Genomic DNA, 15,000 nt, shown 5'->3' with positions numbered 1-15,000 from the left:
CCTTGCATTGTCAATTGCTAAATCTGTATATGGATAAGTAGCCTATGGTTGTCAACTTATTTCGTACGGCCATACCAGCCTGGCAACGCCCGATCTCGTCTGATCTCGGAAGCTAAGCAGGGTCGGGCCTGGTTAGTACTTGGATGGGAGACCGCCTGGGAATACCAGGTGCTGTATGCTCTTTTGCTCATTCACTTAGAAACTGAAATCTTGCAATATGCACAAGTAGTCCTTCATGAAAGGGGCTGGAAGCTGTTTTCATTTTGACACGAGAGAGAGAGAGAGAGAGACCACCTTGCATTGTCAATTGCTAAATCTGTATATGGATAAGTAGCCTATGGTTGTCAACTTATTTCGTACGGCCATACCAGCCTGGCAACGCCCGATCTCGTCTGATCTCGGAAGCTAAGCAGGGTCGGGCCTGGTTAGTACTTGGATGGGAGACCGCCTGGGAATACCAGGTGCTGTATGCTCTTTTGCTCATTCACTTAGAAACTGACATCTTGCAATATGCACAAGTAGTCCTTCATGAAAGGGGCTGGAAGCTGTTTTCATTTTGACACGAGAGAGAGAGAGACTACCTTGCATTGTCAATTGCTAAATCTGTATATGGATAAGTAGCCTATGGTTGTCAACTTATTTCGTACGGCCATACCAGCCTGGCAACGCCCAATCTCGTCTGATCTCGGAAGCTAAGCAGGGTCGGGCCTGGTTAGTACTTGGATGGGAGACCGCCTGGGAATACCAGGTGCTGTATGCTCTTTTGCTCATTCACTTAGAAACTGAAATCTTGCAATATGCACAAGTAGTCCTTCATGAAAGGGGCTGGAAGCTGTTTTCATTTTGACACGAGAGAGAGAGAGAGAGAGAGAGAGAGAGAGACTACCTTGCATTGTCAATTGCTAAATCTGTATATGGATAAGTAGCCTATGGTTGTCAACTTATTTCGTACGGCCATACCAGCCTGGCAACGCCCGATCTCGTCTGATCTCGGAAGCTAAGCAGGGTCGGGCCTGGTTAGTACTTGGATGGGAGACCGCCTGGGAATACCAGGTGCTGTATGCTCTTTTGCTCATTCACTTAGAAACTGACATCTTGCAATATGCACAATCAGTCCTTCATGAAAGGGGCTGGAAGCTGTTTTCATTTTGACACGAGAGAGAGAGAGAGAGAGAGAGAGAGACTACCTTGCATTGTCAATTGCTAAATCTGTATATGGATAAGTAGCCTATGGTTGTCAACTTATTTCGTACGGCCATACCAGCCTGGCAACACCCGATCTCGTCTGATCTCGGAAGCTAAGCAGGGTCGGGCCTGGTTAGTACTTGGATGGGAGACCGCCTGGGAATACCAGGTGCTGTATGCTCTTTTGCTCATTCACTTAGAAACTGACATCTTGCAATATGCACAAGTAGTCCTTCATGAAAGGGGCTGGAAGCTGTTTTCATTTTGACACGAGAGAGAGAGAGAGAGAGAGAGAGAGACTACCTTGCATTGTCAATTGCTAAATCTGTATATGGATAAGTAGCCTATGGTTGTCAACTTATTTCGTACGGCCATACCAGCCTGGCAACGCCCGATCTCGTCTGATCTCGGAAGCTAAGCAGGGTCGGGCCTGGTTAGTACTTGGATGGGAGACCGCCTGGGAATACCAGGTGCTGTATGCTCTTTTGCTCATTCACTTAGAAACTGAAATCTTGCAATATGCACAAGTAGTCCTTCATGAAAGGGGCTGGAAGCTGTTTTCATTTTGACACGAGAGAGAGAGAGAGAGACCACCTTGCATTGTCAATTGCTAAATCTGTATATGGATAAGTAGCCTATGGTTGTCAACTTATTTCGTACGGCCATACCAGCCTGGCAACGCCCGATCTCGTCTGATCTCGGAAGCTAAGCAGGGTCGGGCCTGGTTAGTACTTGGATGGGAGACCGCCTGGGAATACCAGGTGCTGTATGCTCTTTTGCTCATTCACTTAGAAACTGACATCTTGCAATATGCACAAGTAGTCCTTCATGAAAGGGGCTGGAAGCTGTTTTCATTTTGACACGAGAGAGAGAGAGAGAGAGACTACCTTGCATTGTCAATTGCTAAATCTGTATATGGATAAGTAGCCTATGGTTGTCAACTTATTTCGTACGGCCATACCAGCCTGGCAACGCCCGATCTCGTCTGATCTCGGAAGCTAAGCAGGGTCGGGCCTGGTTAGTACTTGGATGGGAGACCGCCTGGGAATACCAGGTGCTGTATGCTCTTTTGCTCATTCACTTAGAAACTGAAATCTTGCAATATGCACAAGTAGTCCTTCATGAAAGGGGCTGGAAGCTGTTTTCATTTTGACACGAGAGAGAGAGAGAGAGAGACCACCTTGCATTGTCAATTGCTAAATCTGTATATGGATAAGTAGCCTATGGTTGTCAACTTATTTCGTACGGCCATACCAGCCTGGCAACGCCCGATCTCGTCTGATCTCGGAAGCTAAGCAGGGTCGGGCCTGGTTAGTACTTGGATGGGAGACCGCCTGGGAATACCAGGTGCTGTATGCTCTTTTGCTCATTCACTTAGAAACTGACATCTTGCAATATGCACAAGTAGTCCTTCATGAAAGGGGCTGGAAGCTGTTTTCATTTTGACACGAGAGAGAGAGAGACTACCTTGCATTGTCAATTGCTAAATCTGTATATGGATAAGTAGCCTATGGTTGTCAACTTATTTCGTACGGCCATACCAGCCTGGCAACGCCCGATCTCGTCTGATCTCGGAAGCTAAGCAGGGTCGGGCCTGGTTAGTACTTGGATGGGAGACCGCCTGGGAATACCAGGTGCTGTATGCTCTTTTGCTCATTCACTTAGAAACTGACATCTTGCAATATGCACAAGTAGTCCTTCATGAAAGGGGCTGGAAGCTGTTTTCATTTTGACACGAGAGAGAGAGAGAGAGAGAGAGAGAGAGAGACCACCTTGCATTGTCAATTGCTAAATCTGTATATGGATAAGTAGCCTATGGTTGTCAACTTATTTCGTACGGCCATACCAGCCTGGCAACGCCCGATCACGTCTGATCTCGGAAGCTAAGCAGGGTCGGGCCTGGTTAGTACTTGGATGGGAGACCGCCTGGGAATACCAGGTGCTGTATGCTCTTTTGCTCATTCACTTAGAAACTGACATCTTGCAATATGCACAAGTAGTCCTTCATGAAAGGGGCTGGAAGCTGTTTTCATTTTGACACGAGAGAGAGAGAGAGAGACCACCTTGCATTGTCAATTGCTAAATCTGTATATGGATAAGTAGCCTATGGTTGTCAACTTATTTCGTACGGCCATACCAGCCTGGCAACGCCCGATCACGTCTGATCTCGGAAGCTAAACAGGGTCGGGCCTGGTTAGTACTTGGATGGGAGACCGCCTGGGAATACCAGGTGCTGTATGCTCTTTTGCTCATTCACTTAGAAACTGACATCTTGCAATATGCACAAGTAGTCCTTCATGAAAGGGGCTGGAAGCTGTTTTCATTTTGACACGAGAGAGAGAGAGAGAGAGAGAGAGAGACTACCTTGCATTGTCAATTGCTAAATCTGTATATGGATAAGTAGCCTATGGTTGTCAACTTATTTCGTACGGCCATACCAGCCTGGCAACGCCCGATCTCGTCTGATCTCGGAAGCTAAGCAGGGTCGGGCCTGGTTAGTACTTGGATGGGAGACCGCCTGGGAATACCAGGTGCTGTATGCTCTTTTGCTCATTCACTTAGAAACTGAAATCTTGCAATATGCACAAGTAGTCCTTCATGAAAGGGGCTGGAAGCTGTTTTCATTTTGACACGAGAGAGAGAGAGAGAGAGAGAGACTACCTTGCATTGTCAATTGCTAAATCTGTATATGGATAAGTAGCCTATGGTTGTCAACTTATTTCGTACGGCCATACCAGCCTGGCAACGCCCGATCTCGTCTGATCTCGGAAGCTAAGCAGGGTCGGGCCTGGTTAGTACTTGGATGGGAGACCGCCTGGGAATACCAGGTGCTGTATGCTCTTTTGCTCATTCACTTAGAAACTGACATCTTGCAATATGCACAAGTAGTCCTTCATGAAAGGGGCTGGAAGCTGTTTTCATTTCGACACGAGAGAGAGAGAGAGAGAGACTACCTTGCATTGTCAATTGCTAAATCTGTATATGGATAAGTAGCCTATGGTTGTCAACTTATTTCGTACGGCCATACCAGCCTGGCAACGCCCGATCTCGTCTGATCTCGGAAGCTAAGCAGGGTCGGGCCTGGTTAGTACTTGGATGGGAGACCGCCTGGGAATACCAGGTGCTGTATGCTCTTTTGCTCATTCACTTAGAAACTGAAATCTTGCAATATGCACAAGTAGTCCTTCATGAAAGGGGCTGGAAGCTGTTTTCATTTTGACACGAGAGAGAGAGAGAGAGAGACCACCTTGCATTGTCAATTGCTAAATCTGTATATGGATAAGTAGCCTATGGTTGTCAACTTATTTCGTACGGCCATACCAGCCTGGCAACGCCCGATCTCGTCTGATCTCGGAAGCTAAGCAGGGTCGGGCCTGGTTAGTACTTGGATGGGAGACCGCCTGGGAATACCAGGTGCTGTATGCTCTTTTGCTCATTCACTTAGAAACTGACATCTTGCAATATGCACAAGTAGTCCTTCATGAAAGGGGCTGGAAGCTGTTTTCATTTTGACACGAGAGAGAGAGAGACTACCTTGCATTGTCAATTGCTAAATCTGTATATGGATAAGTAGCCTATGGTTGTCAACTTATTTCGTACGGCCATACCAGCCTGGCAACGCCCGATCTCGTCTGATCTCGGAAGCTAAGCAGGGTCGGGCCTGGTTAGTACTTGGATGGGAGACCGCCTGGGAATACCAGGTGCTGTATGCTCTTTTGCTCATTCACTTACAAACTGACATCTTGCAATATGCACAAGTAGTCCTTCATGAAAGGGGCTGGAAGCTGTTTTCATTTTGACACGAGAGAGAGAGAGAGAGAGAGAGAGAGAGACCACCTTGCATTGTCAATTGCTAAATCTGTATATGGATAAGTAGCCTATGGTTGTCAACTTATTTCGTACGGCCATACCAGCCTGGCAACGCCCGATCTCGTCTGATCTCGGAAGCTAAGCAGGGTCGGGCCTGGTTAGTACTTGGATGGGAGACCGCCTGGGAATACCAGGTGCTGTATGCTCTTTTGCTCATTCACTTAGAAACTGAAATCTTGCAATATGCACAAGTAGTCCTTCATGAAAGGGGCTGGAAGCTGTTTTCATTTTGACACGAGAGAGAGAGAGAGAGAGAGAGAGAGAGAGACTACCTTGCATTGTCAATTGCTAAATCTGTATATGGATAAGTAGCCTATGGTTGTCAACTTATTTCGTACGGCCATACCAGCCTGGCAACGCCCGATCTCGTCTGATCTCGGAAGCTAAGCAGGGTCGGGCCTGGTTAGTACTTGGATGGGAGACCGCCTGGGAATACCAGGTGCTGTATGCTCTTTTGCTCATTCACTTAGAAACTGACATCTTGCAATATGCACAAGTAGTCCTTCATGAAAGGGGCTGGAAGCTGTTTTCATTTTGACACGAGAGAGAGAGAGAGAGAGACTACCTTGCATTGTCAATTGCTAAATCTTTATATGGATAAGTAGCCTATGGTTGTCAACTTATTTCGTACGGCCATACCAGCCTGGCAACACCCGATCTCGTCTGATCTCGGAAGCTAAGCAGGGTCGGGCCTGGTTAGTACTTGGATGGGAGACCGCCTGGGAATACCAGGTGCTGTATGCTCTTTTGCTCATTCACTTAGAAACTGACATCTTGCAATATGCACAAGTAGTCCTTCATGAAAGGGGCTGGAAGCTGTTTTCATTTTGACACGAGAGAGAGAGAGAGAGAGACTACCTTGCATTGTCAATTGCTAAATCTTTATATGGATAAGTAGCCTATGGTTGTCAACTTATTTCGTACGGCCATACCAGCCTGGCAACACCCGATCTCGTCTGATCTCGGAAGCTAAGCAGGGTCGGGCCTGGTTAGTACTTGGATGGGAGACCGCCTGGGAATACCAGGTGCTGTATGCTCTTTTGCTCATTCACTTAGAAACTGACATCTTGCAATATGCACAAGTAGTCCTTCATGAAAGGGGCTGGAAGCTGTTTTCATTTTGACACGAGAGAGAGAGAGAGAGAGAGAGAGAGACTACCTTGCATTGTCAATTGCTAAATCTGTATATGGATAAGTAGCCTATGGTTGTCAACTTATTTCGTACGGCCATACCAGCCTGGCAACGCCCGATCTCGTCTGATCTCGGAAGCTAAGCAGGGTCGGGCCTGGTTAGTACTTGGATGGGAGACCGCCTGGGAATACCAGGTGCTGTATGCTCTTTTGCTCATTCACTTAGAAACTGAAATCTTGCAATATGCACAAGTAGTCCTTCATGAAAGGGGCTGGAAGCTGTTTTCATTTTGACACGAGAGAGAGAGAGAGAGACCACCTTGCATTGTCAATTGCTAAATCTGTATATGGATAAGTAGCCTATGGTTGTCAACTTATTTCGTACGGCCATACCAGCCTGGCAACGCCCGATCTCGTCTGATCTCGGAAGCTAAGCAGGGTCGGGCCTGGTTAGTACTTGGATGGGAGACCGCCTGGGAATACCAGGTGCTGTATGCTCTTTTGCTCATTCACTTAGAAACTGACATCTTGCAATATGCACAAGTAGTCCTTCATGAAAGGGGCTGGAAGCTGTTTTCATTTTGACACGAGAGAGAGAGAGAGAGAGAGAGAGAGAGAGACTACCTTGCATTGTCAATTGCTAAATCTGTATATGGATAAGTAGCCTATGGTTGTCAACTTATTTCGTACGGCCATACCAGCCTGGCAACGCCCGATCACGTCTGATCTCGGAAGCTAAGCAGGGTCGGGCCTGGTTAGTACTTGGATGGGAGACCGCCTGGGAATACCAGGTGCTGTATGCTCTTTTGCTCATTCACTTAGAAACTGACATCTTGCAATATGCACAAGTAGTCCTTCATGAAAGGGGCTGGAAGCTGTTTTCATTTTGACACGAGAGAGAGAGAGAGAGAGAGAGAGAGACCACCTTGCATTGTCAATTGCTAAATCTGTATATGGATAAGTAGCCTATGGTTGTCAACTTATTTCGTACGGCCATACCAGCCTGGCAACGCCCGATCTCGTCTGATCTCGGAAGCTAAGCAGGGTCGGGCCTGGTTAGTACTTGGATGGGAGACCGCCTGGGAATACCAGGTGCTGTATGCTCTTTTGCTCATTCACTTAGAAACTGACATCTTGCAATATGCACAAGTAGTCCTTCATGAAAGGGGCTGGAAGCTGTTTTCATTTTGACACGAGAGAGAGAGAGAGAGAGAGAGAGAGAGAGAGAGACCACCTTGCATTGTCAATTGCTAAATCTGTATATGGATAAGTAGCCTATGGTTGTCAACTTATTTCGTACGGCCATACCAGCCTGGCAACGCCCGATCACGTCTGATCTCGGAAGCTAAGCAGGGTCGGGCCTGGTTAGTACTTGGATGGGAGACCGCCTGGGAATACCAGGTGCTGTATGCTCTTTTGCTCATTCACTTAGAAACTGACATCTTGCAATATGCACAAGTAGTCCTTCATGAAAGGGGCTGGAAGCTGTTTTCATTTTGACACGAGAGAGAGAGAGAGAGACCACCTTGCATTGTCAATTGCTAAATCTGTATATGGATAAGTAGCCTATGGTTGTCAACTTATTTCGTACGGCCATACCAGCCTGGCAACGCCCGATCACGTCTGATCTCGGAAGCTAAGCAGGGTCGGGCCTGGTTAGTACTTGGATGGGAGACCGCCTGGGAATACCAGGTGCTGTATGCTCTTTTGCTCATTCACTTAGAATCTGACATCTTGCAATATGCACAAGTAGTCCTTCATGAAAGGGGCTGGAAGCTGTTTTCATTTTGACACGAGAGAGAGAGAGAGAGAGAGAGAGAGACTACCTTGCATTGTCAATTGCTAAATCTGTATATGGATAAGTAGCCTATGGTTGTCAACTTATTTCGTACGGCCATACCAGCCTGGCAACGCCCAATCTCGTCTGATCTCGGAAGCTAAGCAGGGTCGGGCCTGGTTAGTACTTGGATGGGAGACCGCCTGGGAATACCAGGTGCTGTATGCTCTTTTGCTCATTCACTTAGAAACTGAAATCTTGCAATATGCACAAGTAGTCCTTCATGAAAGGGGCTGGAAGCTGTTTTCATTTTGACACGAGAGAGAGAGAGAGAGAGAGAGACTACCTTGCATTGTCAATTGCTAAATCTGTATATGGATAAGTAGCCTATGGTTGTCAACTTATTTCGTACGGCCATACCAGCCTGGCAACGCCCGATCTCGTCTGATCTCGGAAGCTAAGCAGGGTCGGGCCAGGTTAGTACTTGGATGGGAGACCGCCTGGGAATACCAGGTGCTGTATGCTCTTTTGCTCATTCACTTAGAAACTGAAATCTTGCAATATGCACAAGTAGTCCTTCATGAAAGGGGCTGGAAGCTGTTTTCATTTTGACACGAGAGAGAGAGAGAGAGAGAGAGAGAGACCACCTTGCATTGTCAATTGCTAAATCTGTATATGGATAAGTAGCCTATGGTTGTCAACTTATTTCGTACGGCCATACCAGCCTGGCAACGCCCGATCTCGTCTGATCTCGGAAGCTAAGCAGGGTCGGGCCTGGTTAGTACTTGGATGGGAGACCGCCTGGGAATACCAGGTGCTGTATGCTCTTTTGCTCATTCACTTAGAAACTGAAATCTTGCAATATGCACAAGTAGTCCTTCATGAAAGGGGCTGGAAGCTGTTTTCATTTTGACACGAGAGAGAGAGAGAGAGACCACCTTGCATTGTCAATTGCTAAATCTGTATATGGATAAGTAGCCTATGGTTGTCAACTTATTTCGTACGGCCATACCAGCCTGGCAACGCCCGATCTCGTCTGATCTCGGAAGCTAAGCAGGGTCGGGCCTGGTTAGTACTTGGATGGGAGACCGCCTGGGAATACCAGGTGCTGTATGCTCTTTTGCTCATTCACTTAGAAACTGACATCTTGCAATATGCACAAGTAGTCCTTCATGAAAGGGGCTGGAAGCTGTTTTCATTTTGACACGAGAGAGAGAGAGAGAGACCACCTTGCATTGTCAATTGCTAAATCTGTATATGGATAAGTAGCCTATGGTTGTCAACTTATTTCGTACGGCCATACCAGCCTGGCAACGCCCGATCACGTCTGATCTCGGAAGCTAAGCAGGGTCGGGCCTGGTTAGTACTTGGATGGGAGACCGCCTGGGAATACCAGGTGCTGTATGCTCTTTTGCTCATTCACTTAGAATCTGACATCTTGCAATATGCACAAGTAGTCCTTCATGAAAGGGGCTGGAAGCTGTTTTCATTTTGACACGAGAGAGAGAGAGAGAGAGAGAGAGAGACTACCTTGCATTGTCAATTGCTAAATCTGTATATGGATAAGTAGCCTATGGTTGTCAACTTATTTCGTACGGCCATACCAGCCTGGCAACGCCCAATCTCGTCTGATCTCGGAAGCTAAGCAGGGTCGGGCCTGGTTAGTACTTGGATGGGAGACCGCCTGGGAATACCAGGTGCTGTATGCTCTTTTGCTCATTCACTTAGAAACTGAAATCTTGCAATATGCACAAGTAGTCCTTCATGAAAGGGGCTGGAAGCTGTTTTCATTTTGACACGAGAGAGAGAGAGAGAGAGAGAGACTACCTTGCATTGTCAATTGCTAAATCTGTATATGGATAAGTAGCCTATGGTTGTCAACTTATTTCGTACGGCCATACCAGCCTGGCAACGCCCGATCTCGTCTGATCTCGGAAGCTAAGCAGGGTCGGGCCAGGTTAGTACTTGGATGGGAGACCGCCTGGGAATACCAGGTGCTGTATGCTCTTTTGCTCATTCACTTAGAAACTGAAATCTTGCAATATGCACAAGTAGTCCTTCATGAAAGGGGCTGGAAGCTGTTTTCATTTTGACACGAGAGAGAGAGAGAGAGAGAGAGAGAGACCACCTTGCATTGTCAATTGCTAAATCTGTATATGGATAAGTAGCCTATGGTTGTCAACTTATTTCGTACGGCCATACCAGCCTGGCAACGCCCGATCTCGTCTGATCTCGGAAGCTAAGCAGGGTCGGGCCTGGTTAGTACTTGGATGGGAGACCGCCTGGGAATACCAGGTGCTGTATGCTCTTTTGCTCATTCACTTAGAAACTGAAATCTTGCAATATGCACAAGTAGTCCTTCATGAAAGGGGCTGGAAGCTGTTTTCATTTTGACACGAGAGAGAGAGAGAGAGACCACCTTGCATTGTCAATTGCTAAATCTGTATATGGATAAGTAGCCTATGGTTGTCAACTTATTTCGTACGGCCATACCAGCCTGGCAACGCCCGATCTCGTCTGATCTCGGAAGCTAAGCAGGGTCGGGCCTGGTTAGTACTTGGATGGGAGACCGCCTGGGAATACCAGGTGCTGTATGCTCTTTTGCTCATTCACTTAGAAACTGACATCTTGCAATATGCACAAGTAGTCCTTCATGAAAGGGGCTGGAAGCTGTTTTCATTTTGACACGAGAGAGAGAGAGAGAGAGAGAGAGAGAGAGAGAGACTACCTTGCATTGTCAATTGCTAAATCTGTATATGGATAAGTAGCCTATGGTTGTCAACTTATTTCGTACGGCCATACCAGCCTGGCAACGCCCGATCACGTCTGATCTCGGAAGCTAAGCAGGGTCGGGCCTGGTTAGTACTTGGATGGGAGACCGCCTGGGAATACCAGGTGCTGTATGCTCTTTTGCTCATTCACTTAGAAACTGACATCTTGCAATATGCACAAGTAGTCCTTCATGAAAGGGGCTGGAAGCTGTTTTCATTTTGACACGAGAGAGAGAGAGAGAGAGAGAGAGAGACCACCTTGCATTGTCAATTGCTAAATCTGTATATGGATAAGTAGCCTATGGTTGTCAACTTATTTCGTACGGCCATACCAGCCTGGCAACGCCCGATCTCGTCTGATCTCGGAAGCTAAGCAGGGTCGGGCCTGGTTAGTACTTGGATGGGAGACCGCCTGGGAATACCAGGTGCTGTATGCTCTTTTGCTCATTCACTTAGAAACTGACATCTTGCAATATGCACAAGTAGTCCTTCATGAAAGGGGCTGGAAGCTGTTTTCATTTTGACACGAGAGAGAGAGAGAGAGAGAGAGAGACCACCTTGCATTGTCAATTGCTAAATCTGTATATGAATAAGTAGCCTATGGTTGTCAACTTATTTCGAACGGCCATACCAGCCTGGCAACGCCCGATCACGTCTGATCTCGGAAGCTAAGCAGGGTCGGGCCTGGTTAGTACTTGGATGGGAGACCGCCTGGGAATACCAGGTGCTGTATGCTCTTTTGCTCATTCACTTAGAAACTGACATCTTGCAATATGCACAAGTAGTCCTTCATGAAAGGGGCTGGAAGCTGTTTTCATTTTGACACGAGAGAGAGAGAGAGAGACCACCTTGCATTGTCAATTGCTAAATCTGTATATGGATAAGTAGCCTATGGTTGTCAACTTATTTCGTACGGCCATACCAGCCTGGCAACGCCCGATCACGTCTGATCTCGGAAGCTAAGCAGGGTCGGGCCTGGTTAGTACTTGGATGGGAGACCGCCTGGGAATACCAGGTGCTGTATGCTCTTTTGCTCATTCACTTAGAAACTGACATCTTGCAATATGCACAAGTAGTCCTTCATGAAAGGGGCTGGAAGCTGTTTTCATTTTGACACGAGAGAGAGAGAGAGAGAGAGAGACTACCTTGCATTGTCAATTGCTAAATCTGTATATGGATAAGTAGCCTATGGTTGTCAACTTATTTCGTACGGCCATACCAGCCTGGCAACGCCCGATCTCGTCTGATCTCGGAAGCTAAGCAGGGTCGGGCCTGGTTAGTACTTGGATGGGAGACCGCCTGGGAATACCAGGTGCTGTATGCTCTTTTGCTCATTCACTTAGAAACTGAAATCTTGCAATATGCACAAGTAGTCCTTCATGAAAGGGGCTGGAAGCTGTTTTCATTTTGACACGAGAGAGAGAGAGAGAGAGAGAGACCACCTTGCATTGTCAATTGCTAAATCTGTATATGGATAAGTAGCCTATGGTTGTCAACTTATTTCGTACGGCCATACCAGCCTGGCAACGCCCGATCTCGTCTGATCTCGGAAGCTAAGCAGGGTCGGGCCAGGTTAGTACTTGGATGGGAGACCGCCTGGGAATACCAGGTGCTGTATGCTCTTTTGCTCATTCACTTAGAAACTGAAATCTTGCAATATGCACAAGTAGTCCTTCATGAAAGGGGCTGGAAGCTGTTTTCATTTTGACACGAGAGAGAGAGAGAGAGAGAGAGACCACCTTGCATTGTCAATTGCTAAATCTGTATATGGATAAGTAGCCTATGGTTGTCAACTTATTTCGTACGGCCATACCAGCCTGGCAACGCCCGATCTCGTCTGATCTCGGAAGCTAAGCAGGGTTGGGCCTGGTTAGTACTTGGATGGGAGACCGCCTGGGAATACCAGGTGCTGTATGCTCTTTTGCTCATTCACTTAGAAACTGAAATCTTGCAATATGCACAAGTAGTCCTTCATGAAAGGGGCTGGAAGCTGTTTTCATTTTGACACGAGAGAGAGAGAGAGAGAGACCACCTTGCATTGTCAATTGCTAAATCTGTATATGGATAAGTAGCCTATGGTTGTCAACTTATTTCGTACGGCCATACCAGCCTGGCAACGCCCGATCTCGTCTGATCTCGGAAGCTAAGCAGGGTCGGGCCTGGTTAGTACTTGGATGGGAGACCGCCTGGGAATACCAGGTGCTGTATGCTCCTTTGCTCATTCACTTAGAAACTGAAATCTTGCAATATGCACAAGTAGTCCTTCATGAAATGGGCTGGAAGCTGTTTTCATTTTGACACAAGAGAGAGAGAGAGAGACCACCTTGCATTGTCAATTGCTAAATCTGTATATGGATAAGTAGCCTATGGTTGTCAACTTATTTCGTACGGCCATACCAGCCTGGCAACGCCCGATCTCGTCTGATCTCGGAAGCTAAGCAGGGTCGGGCCTGGTTAGTACTTGGATGGGAGACCGCCTGGGAATACCAGGTGCTGTATGCTCTTTTGCTCATTCACTTAGAAACTGACATCTTGCAATATGCACAAGTAGTCCTTCATGAAAGGGGCTGGAAGCTGTTTTCATTTTGACACGAGAGAGAGAGAGAGAGAGAGAGACCACCTTGCATTGTCAATTGCCAAATCTGTATATGGATAAGTAGCCTATGGTTGTCACCTTATTTTACGGCCATACCAGCCTGGCAACGCCCGATCTCGTCTGATCTCGGAAGCTAAGCAGGGTCGGGCCTGGTTAGTACTTGGATGGGAGACCGCCTGGGAATACCAGGTGCTGTATGCTCTTTTGCTCATTCACTTAGAAACTGAAATCTTGCAATATGCACAAGTAGTCCTTCATGAAAGGGGCTGGAAGCTGTTTTCATTTTGACACGAGAGAGAGAGAGAGAGAGACCACCTTGCATTGTCAATTGCTAAATCTGTATATGGATAAGTAGCCTATGGTTGTCAACTTATTTCGTACGGCCATACCAGCCTGGCAACGCCCGATCTCGTCTGATCTCGGAAGCTAAGCAGGGTCGGGCCTGGTTAGTACTTGGATGGGAGACCGCCTGGGAATACCAGGTGCTGTATGCTCTTTTGCTCATTCACTTAGAAACTGAAATCTTGCAATATGCACAAGTAGTCCTTCATGAAAGGGGCTGGAAGCTGTTTTCATTTTGACACGAGAGAGAGAGAGAGAGACCACCTTGCATTGTCAATTGCTAAATCTGTATATGGATAAGTAGCCTATGGTTGTCAACTTATTTCGTACGGCCATACCAGCCTGGCAACGCCCGATCTCGTCTGATCTCGGAAGCTAAGCAGGGTCGGGCCTGGTTAGTACTTGGATGGGAGACCGCCTGGGAATACCAGGTGCTGTATGCTCTTTTGCTCATTCACTTAGAAACTGAAATCTTGCAATATGCACAAGTAGTCCTTCATGAAAGGGGCTGGAAGCTGTTTTCATTTTGACACGAGAGAGAGAGAGAGAGACCACCTTGCATTGTCAATTGCTAAATCTGTATATGGATAAGTAGCCTATGGTTGTCAACTTATTTCGTACGGCCATACCAGCCTGGCAACGCCTGATCTCGGAAGCTAAGCAGGGTCGGGCCTGGTTAGTACTTGGATGGGAGACCGCCTGGGAATACCAGGTGCTGTATGCTCTTTTGCTCATTCACTTAGAAACTGACATCTTGCAATATGCACAAGTAGTCCTTCATGAAAGGGGCTGGAAGCTGTTTTCATTTTGACACGAGAGAGAGAGAGAGAGAGAGAGAGAGACTACCTTGCATTGTCAATTGCTAAATCTGTATATGGATAAGTAGCCTATGGTTGTCAACTTATTTCGTACGGCCATACCAGCCTGGCAACGCCCGATCACGTCTGATCTCGGAAGCTAAGCAGGGTCGGGCCTGGTTAGTACTTGGATGGGAGACCGCCTGGGAATACCAGGTGCTGTATGCTCTTTTGCTCATTCACTTAGAAACTGACATCTTGCAATATGCACAAGTAGTCCTTCATGAAAGGGGCTGGAAGCTGTTTTCATTTTGACACGAGAGAGAGAGAGAGAGAGAGAGACCACCTTGCATTGTCAATTGCTAAATCTGTATATGGATAAGTAGCCTATGGTTGTCAACTTATTTCGTACGGCCATACCAGCCTGGCAACGCCCGATCTCGTCTGATCTCGGAAGCTAAGCAGGGTCGGGCCTGGTTAGTACTTGGATGGGAGACCGCCTGGGAATACCAGGTGCTGTATGCTCTTTTG

The 15,000-nt window shown here is 47.1% G+C and overlaps 47 non-coding genes and 4 pseudogenes across 47 annotated transcripts; all 51 read left to right on the top strand.

Annotated features, from left to right (window-relative positions):
* The first annotated feature begins 61 nt into the window (after positions 1–61).
* LOC146227613 (5S ribosomal RNA) lies at positions 62–180 on the top strand. Its single transcript, XR_014745971.1, has one exon. It is a non-coding gene; the product is annotated as a 5S ribosomal RNA (ribosomal RNA).
* A 174-nt stretch (positions 181–354) lies between these two features.
* On the top strand, positions 355–473 carry LOC146227612 (5S ribosomal RNA). Its single transcript, XR_014745959.1, has one exon. It is a non-coding gene; the product is annotated as a 5S ribosomal RNA (ribosomal RNA).
* A 168-nt stretch (positions 474–641) lies between these two features.
* On the top strand, positions 642–760 carry LOC146227611 (5S ribosomal RNA; annotated as a pseudogene).
* A 186-nt stretch (positions 761–946) lies between these two features.
* On the top strand, positions 947–1,065 carry LOC146227610 (5S ribosomal RNA). Its single transcript, XR_014745947.1, has one exon. It is a non-coding gene; the product is annotated as a 5S ribosomal RNA (ribosomal RNA).
* Positions 1,066–1,247: 182 nt separating this feature from the next.
* LOC146227609 (5S ribosomal RNA) lies at positions 1,248–1,366 on the top strand. The gene has a single exon (XR_014746246.1). It is a non-coding gene; the product is annotated as a 5S ribosomal RNA (ribosomal RNA).
* A 182-nt stretch (positions 1,367–1,548) lies between these two features.
* LOC146227608 (5S ribosomal RNA) lies at positions 1,549–1,667 on the top strand. The gene has a single exon (XR_014745935.1). It is a non-coding gene; the product is annotated as a 5S ribosomal RNA (ribosomal RNA).
* A 172-nt stretch (positions 1,668–1,839) lies between these two features.
* LOC146227607 (5S ribosomal RNA) lies at positions 1,840–1,958 on the top strand. The gene has a single exon (XR_014745922.1). It is a non-coding gene; the product is annotated as a 5S ribosomal RNA (ribosomal RNA).
* A 174-nt stretch (positions 1,959–2,132) lies between these two features.
* LOC146227606 (5S ribosomal RNA) lies at positions 2,133–2,251 on the top strand. Its single transcript, XR_014745910.1, has one exon. It is a non-coding gene; the product is annotated as a 5S ribosomal RNA (ribosomal RNA).
* Positions 2,252–2,425: 174 nt separating this feature from the next.
* LOC146227605 (5S ribosomal RNA) lies at positions 2,426–2,544 on the top strand. Its single transcript, XR_014745898.1, has one exon. It is a non-coding gene; the product is annotated as a 5S ribosomal RNA (ribosomal RNA).
* A 168-nt stretch (positions 2,545–2,712) lies between these two features.
* On the top strand, positions 2,713–2,831 carry LOC146227604 (5S ribosomal RNA). Its single transcript, XR_014745886.1, has one exon. It is a non-coding gene; the product is annotated as a 5S ribosomal RNA (ribosomal RNA).
* A 186-nt stretch (positions 2,832–3,017) lies between these two features.
* On the top strand, positions 3,018–3,136 carry LOC146227603 (5S ribosomal RNA). Its single transcript, XR_014744774.1, has one exon. It is a non-coding gene; the product is annotated as a 5S ribosomal RNA (ribosomal RNA).
* A 172-nt stretch (positions 3,137–3,308) lies between these two features.
* On the top strand, positions 3,309–3,427 carry LOC146227602 (5S ribosomal RNA). Its single transcript, XR_014745497.1, has one exon. It is a non-coding gene; the product is annotated as a 5S ribosomal RNA (ribosomal RNA).
* Positions 3,428–3,609: 182 nt separating this feature from the next.
* Positions 3,610–3,728, top strand: LOC146227601 (5S ribosomal RNA). Its single transcript, XR_014745873.1, has one exon. It is a non-coding gene; the product is annotated as a 5S ribosomal RNA (ribosomal RNA).
* Positions 3,729–3,906: 178 nt separating this feature from the next.
* LOC146227600 (5S ribosomal RNA) lies at positions 3,907–4,025 on the top strand. The gene has a single exon (XR_014745861.1). It is a non-coding gene; the product is annotated as a 5S ribosomal RNA (ribosomal RNA).
* A 174-nt stretch (positions 4,026–4,199) lies between these two features.
* On the top strand, positions 4,200–4,318 carry LOC146227599 (5S ribosomal RNA). Its single transcript, XR_014745849.1, has one exon. It is a non-coding gene; the product is annotated as a 5S ribosomal RNA (ribosomal RNA).
* A 174-nt stretch (positions 4,319–4,492) lies between these two features.
* Positions 4,493–4,611, top strand: LOC146227598 (5S ribosomal RNA). Its single transcript, XR_014745837.1, has one exon. It is a non-coding gene; the product is annotated as a 5S ribosomal RNA (ribosomal RNA).
* A 168-nt stretch (positions 4,612–4,779) lies between these two features.
* LOC146227597 (5S ribosomal RNA) lies at positions 4,780–4,898 on the top strand. Its single transcript, XR_014745825.1, has one exon. It is a non-coding gene; the product is annotated as a 5S ribosomal RNA (ribosomal RNA).
* Positions 4,899–5,082: 184 nt separating this feature from the next.
* On the top strand, positions 5,083–5,201 carry LOC146227596 (5S ribosomal RNA). Its single transcript, XR_014745811.1, has one exon. It is a non-coding gene; the product is annotated as a 5S ribosomal RNA (ribosomal RNA).
* A 186-nt stretch (positions 5,202–5,387) lies between these two features.
* Positions 5,388–5,506, top strand: LOC146227595 (5S ribosomal RNA). The gene has a single exon (XR_014745799.1). It is a non-coding gene; the product is annotated as a 5S ribosomal RNA (ribosomal RNA).
* A 174-nt stretch (positions 5,507–5,680) lies between these two features.
* LOC146227594 (5S ribosomal RNA) lies at positions 5,681–5,799 on the top strand. Its single transcript, XR_014746124.1, has one exon. It is a non-coding gene; the product is annotated as a 5S ribosomal RNA (ribosomal RNA).
* Positions 5,800–5,973: 174 nt separating this feature from the next.
* On the top strand, positions 5,974–6,092 carry LOC146227593 (5S ribosomal RNA). The gene has a single exon (XR_014746002.1). It is a non-coding gene; the product is annotated as a 5S ribosomal RNA (ribosomal RNA).
* Positions 6,093–6,274: 182 nt separating this feature from the next.
* On the top strand, positions 6,275–6,393 carry LOC146227592 (5S ribosomal RNA). Its single transcript, XR_014745787.1, has one exon. It is a non-coding gene; the product is annotated as a 5S ribosomal RNA (ribosomal RNA).
* Positions 6,394–6,565: 172 nt separating this feature from the next.
* LOC146227591 (5S ribosomal RNA) lies at positions 6,566–6,684 on the top strand. The gene has a single exon (XR_014745775.1). It is a non-coding gene; the product is annotated as a 5S ribosomal RNA (ribosomal RNA).
* A 186-nt stretch (positions 6,685–6,870) lies between these two features.
* LOC146227590 (5S ribosomal RNA) lies at positions 6,871–6,989 on the top strand. The gene has a single exon (XR_014744773.1). It is a non-coding gene; the product is annotated as a 5S ribosomal RNA (ribosomal RNA).
* A 182-nt stretch (positions 6,990–7,171) lies between these two features.
* LOC146227589 (5S ribosomal RNA) lies at positions 7,172–7,290 on the top strand. The gene has a single exon (XR_014745763.1). It is a non-coding gene; the product is annotated as a 5S ribosomal RNA (ribosomal RNA).
* A 190-nt stretch (positions 7,291–7,480) lies between these two features.
* On the top strand, positions 7,481–7,599 carry LOC146227588 (5S ribosomal RNA). Its single transcript, XR_014744771.1, has one exon. It is a non-coding gene; the product is annotated as a 5S ribosomal RNA (ribosomal RNA).
* Positions 7,600–7,771: 172 nt separating this feature from the next.
* LOC146227587 (5S ribosomal RNA) lies at positions 7,772–7,890 on the top strand. The gene has a single exon (XR_014744770.1). It is a non-coding gene; the product is annotated as a 5S ribosomal RNA (ribosomal RNA).
* A 182-nt stretch (positions 7,891–8,072) lies between these two features.
* On the top strand, positions 8,073–8,191 carry LOC146227586 (5S ribosomal RNA; annotated as a pseudogene).
* A 178-nt stretch (positions 8,192–8,369) lies between these two features.
* On the top strand, positions 8,370–8,488 carry LOC146227585 (5S ribosomal RNA). Its single transcript, XR_014744724.1, has one exon. It is a non-coding gene; the product is annotated as a 5S ribosomal RNA (ribosomal RNA).
* Positions 8,489–8,670: 182 nt separating this feature from the next.
* LOC146227584 (5S ribosomal RNA) lies at positions 8,671–8,789 on the top strand. Its single transcript, XR_014745750.1, has one exon. It is a non-coding gene; the product is annotated as a 5S ribosomal RNA (ribosomal RNA).
* A 172-nt stretch (positions 8,790–8,961) lies between these two features.
* On the top strand, positions 8,962–9,080 carry LOC146227583 (5S ribosomal RNA). Its single transcript, XR_014745738.1, has one exon. It is a non-coding gene; the product is annotated as a 5S ribosomal RNA (ribosomal RNA).
* Positions 9,081–9,252: 172 nt separating this feature from the next.
* LOC146227582 (5S ribosomal RNA) lies at positions 9,253–9,371 on the top strand. Its single transcript, XR_014744769.1, has one exon. It is a non-coding gene; the product is annotated as a 5S ribosomal RNA (ribosomal RNA).
* Positions 9,372–9,553: 182 nt separating this feature from the next.
* Positions 9,554–9,672, top strand: LOC146227581 (5S ribosomal RNA; annotated as a pseudogene).
* Positions 9,673–9,850: 178 nt separating this feature from the next.
* LOC146227580 (5S ribosomal RNA) lies at positions 9,851–9,969 on the top strand. Its single transcript, XR_014744711.1, has one exon. It is a non-coding gene; the product is annotated as a 5S ribosomal RNA (ribosomal RNA).
* Positions 9,970–10,151: 182 nt separating this feature from the next.
* Positions 10,152–10,270, top strand: LOC146227579 (5S ribosomal RNA). The gene has a single exon (XR_014745726.1). It is a non-coding gene; the product is annotated as a 5S ribosomal RNA (ribosomal RNA).
* Positions 10,271–10,442: 172 nt separating this feature from the next.
* LOC146227578 (5S ribosomal RNA) lies at positions 10,443–10,561 on the top strand. The gene has a single exon (XR_014745713.1). It is a non-coding gene; the product is annotated as a 5S ribosomal RNA (ribosomal RNA).
* Positions 10,562–10,751: 190 nt separating this feature from the next.
* On the top strand, positions 10,752–10,870 carry LOC146227577 (5S ribosomal RNA). The gene has a single exon (XR_014744768.1). It is a non-coding gene; the product is annotated as a 5S ribosomal RNA (ribosomal RNA).
* Positions 10,871–11,052: 182 nt separating this feature from the next.
* LOC146227576 (5S ribosomal RNA) lies at positions 11,053–11,171 on the top strand. The gene has a single exon (XR_014745701.1). It is a non-coding gene; the product is annotated as a 5S ribosomal RNA (ribosomal RNA).
* A 180-nt stretch (positions 11,172–11,351) lies between these two features.
* On the top strand, positions 11,352–11,470 carry LOC146227575 (5S ribosomal RNA). The gene has a single exon (XR_014746323.1). It is a non-coding gene; the product is annotated as a 5S ribosomal RNA (ribosomal RNA).
* Positions 11,471–11,642: 172 nt separating this feature from the next.
* Positions 11,643–11,761, top strand: LOC146227574 (5S ribosomal RNA). Its single transcript, XR_014744766.1, has one exon. It is a non-coding gene; the product is annotated as a 5S ribosomal RNA (ribosomal RNA).
* A 178-nt stretch (positions 11,762–11,939) lies between these two features.
* On the top strand, positions 11,940–12,058 carry LOC146227573 (5S ribosomal RNA). The gene has a single exon (XR_014745689.1). It is a non-coding gene; the product is annotated as a 5S ribosomal RNA (ribosomal RNA).
* A 178-nt stretch (positions 12,059–12,236) lies between these two features.
* On the top strand, positions 12,237–12,355 carry LOC146227572 (5S ribosomal RNA). The gene has a single exon (XR_014744699.1). It is a non-coding gene; the product is annotated as a 5S ribosomal RNA (ribosomal RNA).
* A 178-nt stretch (positions 12,356–12,533) lies between these two features.
* On the top strand, positions 12,534–12,652 carry LOC146227571 (5S ribosomal RNA). The gene has a single exon (XR_014743090.1). It is a non-coding gene; the product is annotated as a 5S ribosomal RNA (ribosomal RNA).
* A 174-nt stretch (positions 12,653–12,826) lies between these two features.
* Positions 12,827–12,945, top strand: LOC146227570 (5S ribosomal RNA). Its single transcript, XR_014745677.1, has one exon. It is a non-coding gene; the product is annotated as a 5S ribosomal RNA (ribosomal RNA).
* A 172-nt stretch (positions 12,946–13,117) lies between these two features.
* On the top strand, positions 13,118–13,236 carry LOC146227569 (5S ribosomal RNA). The gene has a single exon (XR_014745665.1). It is a non-coding gene; the product is annotated as a 5S ribosomal RNA (ribosomal RNA).
* A 176-nt stretch (positions 13,237–13,412) lies between these two features.
* LOC146227568 (5S ribosomal RNA) lies at positions 13,413–13,531 on the top strand. Its single transcript, XR_014745565.1, has one exon. It is a non-coding gene; the product is annotated as a 5S ribosomal RNA (ribosomal RNA).
* A 174-nt stretch (positions 13,532–13,705) lies between these two features.
* LOC146227567 (5S ribosomal RNA) lies at positions 13,706–13,824 on the top strand. Its single transcript, XR_014745653.1, has one exon. It is a non-coding gene; the product is annotated as a 5S ribosomal RNA (ribosomal RNA).
* Positions 13,825–13,996: 172 nt separating this feature from the next.
* Positions 13,997–14,115, top strand: LOC146227566 (5S ribosomal RNA). The gene has a single exon (XR_014745641.1). It is a non-coding gene; the product is annotated as a 5S ribosomal RNA (ribosomal RNA).
* A 172-nt stretch (positions 14,116–14,287) lies between these two features.
* LOC146227565 (5S ribosomal RNA) lies at positions 14,288–14,396 on the top strand (annotated as a pseudogene).
* Positions 14,397–14,578: 182 nt separating this feature from the next.
* Positions 14,579–14,697, top strand: LOC146227564 (5S ribosomal RNA). The gene has a single exon (XR_014744765.1). It is a non-coding gene; the product is annotated as a 5S ribosomal RNA (ribosomal RNA).
* Positions 14,698–14,875: 178 nt separating this feature from the next.
* LOC146227563 (5S ribosomal RNA) lies at positions 14,876–14,994 on the top strand. The gene has a single exon (XR_014745628.1). It is a non-coding gene; the product is annotated as a 5S ribosomal RNA (ribosomal RNA).
* The last annotated feature ends 6 nt before the right edge of the window (positions 14,995–15,000 follow it).

The sequence above is a fragment of the Hypomesus nipponensis genome, chromosome 24, assembly GCF_054491055.1.
Source record: "Hypomesus nipponensis isolate SF chromosome 24, ASM5449105v1, whole genome shotgun sequence".
Lineage (NCBI taxonomy): Eukaryota > Metazoa > Chordata > Actinopteri > Osmeriformes > Osmeridae > Hypomesus > Hypomesus nipponensis.
This window is presented reverse-complemented; position numbering and strand designations above follow the sequence as displayed.